Source organism: Lipotes vexillifer, unplaced genomic scaffold (genome assembly GCF_000442215.2).
Source record: "Lipotes vexillifer unplaced genomic scaffold, Lipotes_vexillifer_v1.1 scaffold408, whole genome shotgun sequence".
Classification (NCBI taxonomy): domain Eukaryota; kingdom Metazoa; phylum Chordata; class Mammalia; order Artiodactyla; family Lipotidae; genus Lipotes; species Lipotes vexillifer.
The window spans coordinates 1952146-1959692 of NW_006787469.1; positions in this window are offsets into that span (position 1 = coordinate 1952146).

A 7547-nucleotide genomic window follows, 5' to 3' on the forward strand; every position below is an offset into this window, starting at 1 on the left:
GCAGGGAAGCCAGAGGACGCATTAACCTCTCTGTGGCCACTCCGTGCTAGGCGAGGGGCCAAGCATCTAAGACTCGGGGGCTCGGCCCCTCCACCTGGTGGGCATCTCCCTCCCCAGTTATGGGGGGCGTGTCCAGCGCGTGCTTCCTCCCTTCTGCCTCCCGCCTGGGCTCCGCGCGTGCCAGTCCCCAGACGCGTGGTACCCGTGCTGGGGGTAGGAGGGCGTGGTCCCCGAGGTAGAAGAAGGGGGGCGCGTCCTCAGCTGTATGGTAATAAGGGTCTGGCCCCGCCTTCAGCGCCTCTCCTCACCTGGGTTTAGCCTCAGCTCCAGAGCCCACCTTCTCCGCCCCCCAACAGCCTCAAGCCTCGGCCCGCGTCCTGTCGCTCCGCTGGGGCAGGGAGGAACTCTCCTGACTGCAGAGTTGGCTCGAGCCACCAGAGAGTCCAGGGGCTGAGGCCGGGCAGACCCGGGTCCTCTCCTCATAGGGCAAAATGTAGGGTGGAACTGGAAGCGCGCGGACTCGTATGGGTTTCAGGCGGCTTCACCCGTCTCGCCTTCTCGGCTCCCCCGGGTGGCCCCACTTCTCCGAGCGGCGGCAGTGCAGCTGCTTTCCCGGAACCGGCGTGATCCCCAGAGGCTTTAGACCGGGGAGGGCCGGCTTCTCTCAGTGTCGGGGGTGCAGAGGAGCGGTCTCTCTCCGCGACGCTGAGGGCAGCGGGGGCCTTGTGGCTTCAGCTGTCAGCCCGCCCGCACAGCGATGGCTGTCGTCGGGCGATAAGATCGGCGCTGGGGGGAGCAGGGACGCGGCGCGGGCCCGGGGGAGTCTTTTTGGGGGCGGGGGGCACGGCTCGGAGCCCAACAGCTGCCTAGGCCGAGCACGGTCTGATTTTTTTTTTTTTTAACTTGGTGGTGGTGAAGGATTGAGGGAGAAGCATGAGAAACAAGAGGTTGGGAGCGTGGGTTGGGGGAGGGGTGAGGTGAGGAGACGGGCTCCGGGGTCCCCCACGCACGGCCACCCCTCCCAGCCACCATCTGGCGCGAACGGGTTGGCGTGGGGAACCGAGGTGGGGCGGGGGCCGGCAGATGGGCCCAGGCTGCGCTCCAGAGTTAATGTAGGTTATGGACAGGCGGAGTCCCCAGGCCCGAGGGAGGAGGAGCCCAGGACTTGCCTCCCAGCGATCCTGATCAGTGGGTTCTCTGCCCATCCTCTACGGATCCCTTAGTCCTGCCTAGGGTGCCAAAGAGTGCCCCTCGCTTTCCTCTGAGCTGGCATCCAGCCCTACCTAGTTCTGTCCGCTTCCACCCCCAAATCCTGGCCTGGGAGTTCATAAAAAAACTCACTCCTTTTCTGGATCTGGCTCTTGCCTGACCCTCAAGGGAAACATCCAGTCCCACAGGAGACATCTCGCTCAGTATTGGTAGATCTGTAACACTCCATCCCTCACACACATCCGGACTGATGTGCCCAAAAGCACTTTGTAAACCGTCAAGGACCAAATAAAAGTATCATCATTACCCTCAGAGTCAAGAATTCTTGAAAGGGATCCCAGAGATAGAAATCCTCTGACCTGTAGGGGGAAAGGGTTAAATTCTCTTCACCACCAAAAGGCATTCATGAAGCACCTATTTGCTATGCGGTGCTGTCCCAGAAGTTCATTTACTCCCCTAGGACTCTAGGACGCCGCCCTTGGCCCTGACTACCCACTAGTGCTCCAACCCGCTGGGGTCCAGCTTTGCCCACATTTGCTGAGCAGGAGAGCGTCGCTTTGCAGGCAGGGGATAGAAATGCGGAGGCTCCACAACTGGGGCTCCTCCACTTTTCTCCCACTCGTGACTTGTGGAAGGAAAGACCCAACACGTGTCCTGGGGGCCCCCAGGAACATGAGGCTGTGAGGCTATCAGAGGCCGCAAATCACAGTGGGATTGGACCCACATGGACGTCTGACGACCCTACGCCTCCGCAGACGCTCGGCCACGCCCTGGAGAGGGGGCATGATTGCAAGGTCCCACCAACCTGGGCTTCCCCGGACTGACTGTGGGCCCTCTGATGGTCCACAGATCCTCATCCCCACGAGCACCCGCAACACTGCCCAGCGTCTGGAGCCACAGGGTCGAGGCCTGGCTTCAGGCAGGCCCACAGCCTCCGCCCCAGGGGCCTTCGGCTTCGGCCGTCCTCTCCGTTTGGCCGCTGCATACAGCCCCCCAGCAGGCAGAACCCGCACCTGGGGCCCAGAGGCGCAAAGGTTGTCTCGCAGCCTTGCACCCGAGCTGACCCCTGGTGATTAGGGTGCGACTCGGGCCGAGCAGAGCCTCGGGGCCCCTCCCCCACTTGGTAGCCTACGCGCCCTTCCCAGGGCTGCCGTCGCATCTTCCCGGCCTCCAGCGCTATTTTGCACCCCGACCGCCGGGACAGCGTTCTCCGCGGGACGAACTGCACCCAGGTAGGAGCGCGATAGGGGCCGGGCTACAGCGCCCGCCGGGCAGGCCAGGGGAGGGGGAGCTAGCCTGGCTAGGGCGGGGCGCTTAAGCCTTGAGGGGCGCCGCTGCGGTCGCTGCGGGGAAGGGGCCACGTGCAGGGAGCGGCGGCCGGGGAGCTGCACAGAAGGCGGGGAGATTTGCAAACTGTTGCTGCCACATGGCTGCTCCATTCGATCCATTCACATTGAAATGAGGCCGGCGCGTGCCTCATCTGCCGCAGGGCGCTGCCACGCGTCAGCCCGGCCCGCCGCATGCCAACTGGGGCAGTGGGGCTGGCAGGGCCTGGCAGCCGTGGGGGCGCAGCCCGGGCCCTGAGGCCAGGCGAGGGCGGGCGGGGTAGGGGGGCGGCGCGCAGCGAGCTACCCTAGCCGCTCGGGCTCCAGAGCTTCGCGGACCTTGGCCCTGCAGTTGGGAGCGAGCCGACGTGAAAGGACCAGGGACCGACGGGTTTCGGAGGGGGGCCAGGATCGATGCCGTCGCTCCCCGCAGATGCGCCCCAGCAGCGCTACTCTCCATCTGCCGCTGCTCGCACCTGCCGGTCAATAAATCGATTTTACAATTTAATGCAGCAGCTTCCCGCCCGCCTGGGACAGATGCGGCCGCAGAACCACCTCCGCCCTCGCCCCTCCCCTCGAGGGGCGCCAGCGGTTAGGGCCGGGATTCCCGCTCGGCAGGCGGCGCCCCGCCGGGCCGCGTTCACCTCTCTCTGGAGTCCTTACAAGGAACTGCCTGCTCTGGGTCTTTCCCGCGGGACAGAGTGGGTTCCCCATAGGACAGGCCTGAGGCTGGTGGAGGAGAGAGGAAGATGATGACTTGGTGGTGGCCTTGAAGACTCATCTGGGGGCTTCACAGGGGGAACAGAATGCAGTGGCTGATGATAAGATGTGAGAGCCCCTGTGAGAAGGAGGAAGGGGTAGCACCTGGGGCATGGGCGCTGATAGCCACTGAGTTGTGAAGAATCTCCGCGAGGCAGCCCAGGAGGGTCGAGATGGAAAGGGGCCTCTTCCCACCCTCTGCGTGAGTCGAGTGAATAAGCATGACATAAACCTGGCTCTTGGCACTTCCCAACCCTAGGGTCTTGGACTTGTAATTTAACTATAGCTCTACAACCTCAGTTTTCTCATATGTGCAATGGGGATAATAATGATAGCCACCTGGGAGGGTGACTGATTATGCATTTGCAAATGAGTTCCAGGAGGAAAGAAAGGAAAAAGGAGAGCTGAAGGCAAACAGTTATAAAGAATGAGGCAAAGGAGCAGAGGGTGGAAACAAAGAGAGGAAAGCTAGGTGGGGCATGGAAAGGAGATGGACACGGGAAAACCTCCACTGTTAAAGGCCCTGTGAAGGGCCTTTTGTGGGAAGAGGCTGTGACACGGTTCTCAACCGGAAGGAGAAGACTGGAGCTTTGAGAATGGGTTTGGATAAGAGATGGTTTGGAAGAACCAATTGCCCATGGCCAGATGACCCTCCAGCCAGGGCCAAATGTAGGTCTCAAGCTGGCACCCTTCCCCCTTCACGGTGATGTTTCAGAGCAGAGGCATGTAGGAGGAGAAGTCAACTTCTGAACTGCCCTGGTCATTGAGGCTCCTGGCAGCTCAGGGGTCTCAGCCTTCCCCACGTCACCAAGAGGGCACACAGACTGGGCTGGGCTGTCCACTGGCTTATGGCTCATGACTGATGACCCAAATGTCCCAAGGTAAGGATGTCCAAGTGGGTGAGACCATTAAACATGAGTCAGAGTGCCTGCTCTGCCTTCTCATGAGATCAGGAGAGCTTCCCACCCTCTCTCTGCCAGGCTCCCAGGAGCCTGAGGGCCTAGGCTAGCCCCATACTCTGTCTCCTTTACCTTCTCAGAAGGCGGGGGCAGATGGTGCCTGAGGCTGAGGAGCTGCTGTGGACTGAGCCCTGTCCTTCTCAATGAGGACAGCTTTGGCCTGAAGAGACCATGGGCCCAAGAGAGAAGCAGCTGAGGGCCCCTGACCTGAGAAGCCTCTTTTAACTGTGTAGGAAGGAAGTGCTCCGTAGGCCTCCTGTGTGCTGGTTAGAAGGAAAGAAGGTGAGAGTGGAGGGGCAGGGTAGAGACCTGCTGGCTGGAAGCAAGGGCCTTCATTGGTGGTGACCCGGCAGCCTCCCCAGCTTCATTTGCCAAACCCAGGGGAAACCTGGAAAGCTAGGGCCAGGAGCCACGCAGCGGGTATTTCCAGCCACAGAGGAGTCCGGGGTTTAGGGCAGCCTCCACGGCAACTTTCCCAGAGCCCCTGGCTTCCCCTTCCCTAGCTCCTTCCTGTCCCCACCCTAGCAAGTGAGGAGGGAGGCCCAGTAGAAGGGAGAGAAGGCTCAGGGAGGCCTCTGTGCGGAGAACCTCAGGCTGCAGGCCTTGCCCAGCCTGCCCTTGCCTCCTGCCCCAGTCTCTCAGGACAGAGGGGACTCTGAGAGGGCTTACAGGGCTAGAGAACAGAGGGCACAGGGCAAAGGCATTGCTGAGAGCCATGGGGCCAAAAGAGAACCTTCTGCCAGCCATACTGAAGGACAGGGTGGGGCGGGGGAGCGGAGCCTGAGTTGAAAGTAAAGGTTCAGGCACCCCCTCAGTCCTCCATCTTGGACTGGTTTCTCTACCCCAAGGATTTTCTTCCTTCTCATCCACTCATCCTCTGCCCTGACTGTGCTAGCCTCCACTGTCCTCTGTTCTTGTCCCCTCCCCAGCATACAGCTCACCTGTCCCAGAAACCTCTCTTCTCTGTAAACTGTGACAGGTGGGAAGCTCTCTCCAGTCCCAGCTGCCTGCTCAGCCTTCACTCCCCTCTTCTGGCTCTGGCCTCCCTTAAGCATCCAGGCCCAGCACTGCACCTGACCCCTCCATGTCTCCGGGTCCTTGAGTGCACTTCACCTTCCTCTGCTGAACAGCCCATCTCCTGGAAGAAACTCTGACCTGTCCTCATTTCTCCACACAACCTCTGATCTCTGATCCCGGCTGCCACCCAGGACTTGAAGCAAGTAAGAGATAGCGGATGGGCTCACACTTCTCTCTCTCTGCAGCCCCAGAACCTGGGAGTGGGGATTACTCAGATGGGCCATGGTCCCCCTGCATCCTCCCTGGGAGGAAGGGTCAGGGCAGAACCAGGAAGTGCTGTGCTTCAATACTCTCATGCACAGAGAAAGCAAGCGGGGACATGTGCCAGCTCTGTGAATAGCTGCCTGAGCAGGCAGGTTACTGTTCCCTGCGGAAGGCTGAGGAGGAATCTGACTGCCATGGTCAAGTAGGTGATGGGTCTTAAGCAGAGAATGGTGACCAGCTGTCTCCTTCTCCCACCACAGTCAGAATGAGAGGAAATGGGCTTCAGTTGTGGCAGGAAGGATTTAGGTTAGACATATGGGAGAACTTCCTGTGACACTGTCTACACTATGTAATCCAAGCTGAACTCTCCCCTGGAGTTGATTAGAATTGCATGTTGATGCTTGCTAATTAGTAACTTGTCTTGCCTGTGATTAGCAAAGAACCTCCAACCCAGAGGATTCTCCTTAGGTCTAGACCATCCCCAAGGAAGAAATCCAGAGAGGCCTGAGAGGCACCAGGACCTGGGCCTCCTCTCAGCCCCGAGGGGTTTTTGGGCAGTGTTAGGCCACTGTGAGTCCACGTCACTTTGCCTCTCCTGCCCCCAGCCCTCTGGTTGCTGCTCTCAGAACAAGCCCTGCGGAGCTGTCCAGCCACGCTAACTTTGCAGCAAAGGGACAGGCTTAATTTAAGGTCTGGGAGCTCACAGAGAATTTCCAGAGCAAAAATGAATACTCAGGGTTTCCAACACCAGGGGCTTCAGCAACAGCCTCAGCTGTTTCTGTAAGTTTAGAAACAGACAGGCTTCAACCCGGTTTTGTGCCCATTCACCTCACTCTCATGAGTGCTGTTCGGGCATCATGAACATTCCCATTGCTGGTGTCATTCTGCCACTGAGATCCCTGTGTTGCCCTGTGGCCGTGGCCAACTCCCCCGTCTCTTGCTTCCCCTCCTCTCCTAAGAGGCTTGATCCCTTACCCCCGTTACCAGAACCCTTCTCCAGGTAAGAAGGAAGCTGGGGAGACCTGGGGTGAGTCTATCAAACTGCCATCAGAAGAAGAGAATGCAGTCAAAAGATGCATTCCATTTGGGGCATGGCTCTGTGTACCCCCATGGTTAGTTTTCCTGGGTCAGGGCCTGTGTGTGTGGCCACATGCATACCCAGAGTTTGGTCCATTAGTCAACCAGTTGTGAATGAGGTCGACCATGTGCCTAGCACTGGGCTAAGGTCAGTGAGGCCAAAAGGAACATCCGATTCAGCTCCTAATGGGACATGGAGGTAAAATTGAGGGTCATGAAAAGGAATGTGATGATCTGCAGAACCAGGGTTTAGAGAGGGATGGGGGAGGCTTTGTGGGTTCAGAGAGTGAGGGGAAGGCACTGGACCTGGAGGAAAGAGCAGAACTTAGAAAAAGAGAAGAGAGGGCATTCCATACCTGGAGGAAAGAGCAGAACTAAGAAAAAGAGAAGAGAGGGAATTCCTGCCAGGCGGAATGGAGAGAGGAAAAGGATCAGAGTGGAAATGAAGTAGGTATAGCTGGAGCAGACTTTGCATGTGCAGGGTTGGACGTGAGGTTAGATAGGTAGGGTATGGAGATCCATCAGACAGATGAATTCGGACTTGATTGATGGGCTTTAGGGAACCTGTGGGTTCTTGAGCCGAGGAGGGTGTTCAGCCACCATCTGGCAGTGGGGTGCAGGGTGGTCTGGAGCAGGGAGGTACAGAGGGAAGGCCAGAGGCAACTAGGAGCCTTCTGCATCTGTGGCTGGTGGCCAGGTATACACCAAAGCCTGGGTCCTGTCCTTGAGATGGCTGGGCACCTGAGAATGCCAGACCCCTGAGGACCTGCTGGGACAGGCCCCCCATTTTCCTTGCCAGCAGCCACTCTCTTCTTCCACCCCTGGCTTTCCAGATAGAGCCCTGCAAACACGACCAGCCTCAGGGCTTCCCTGGCTCCTATACTGAGAGTGGGGGCTGCTTTGGCCATACCTCTCTCCATACCCCTCCCCCACCCCA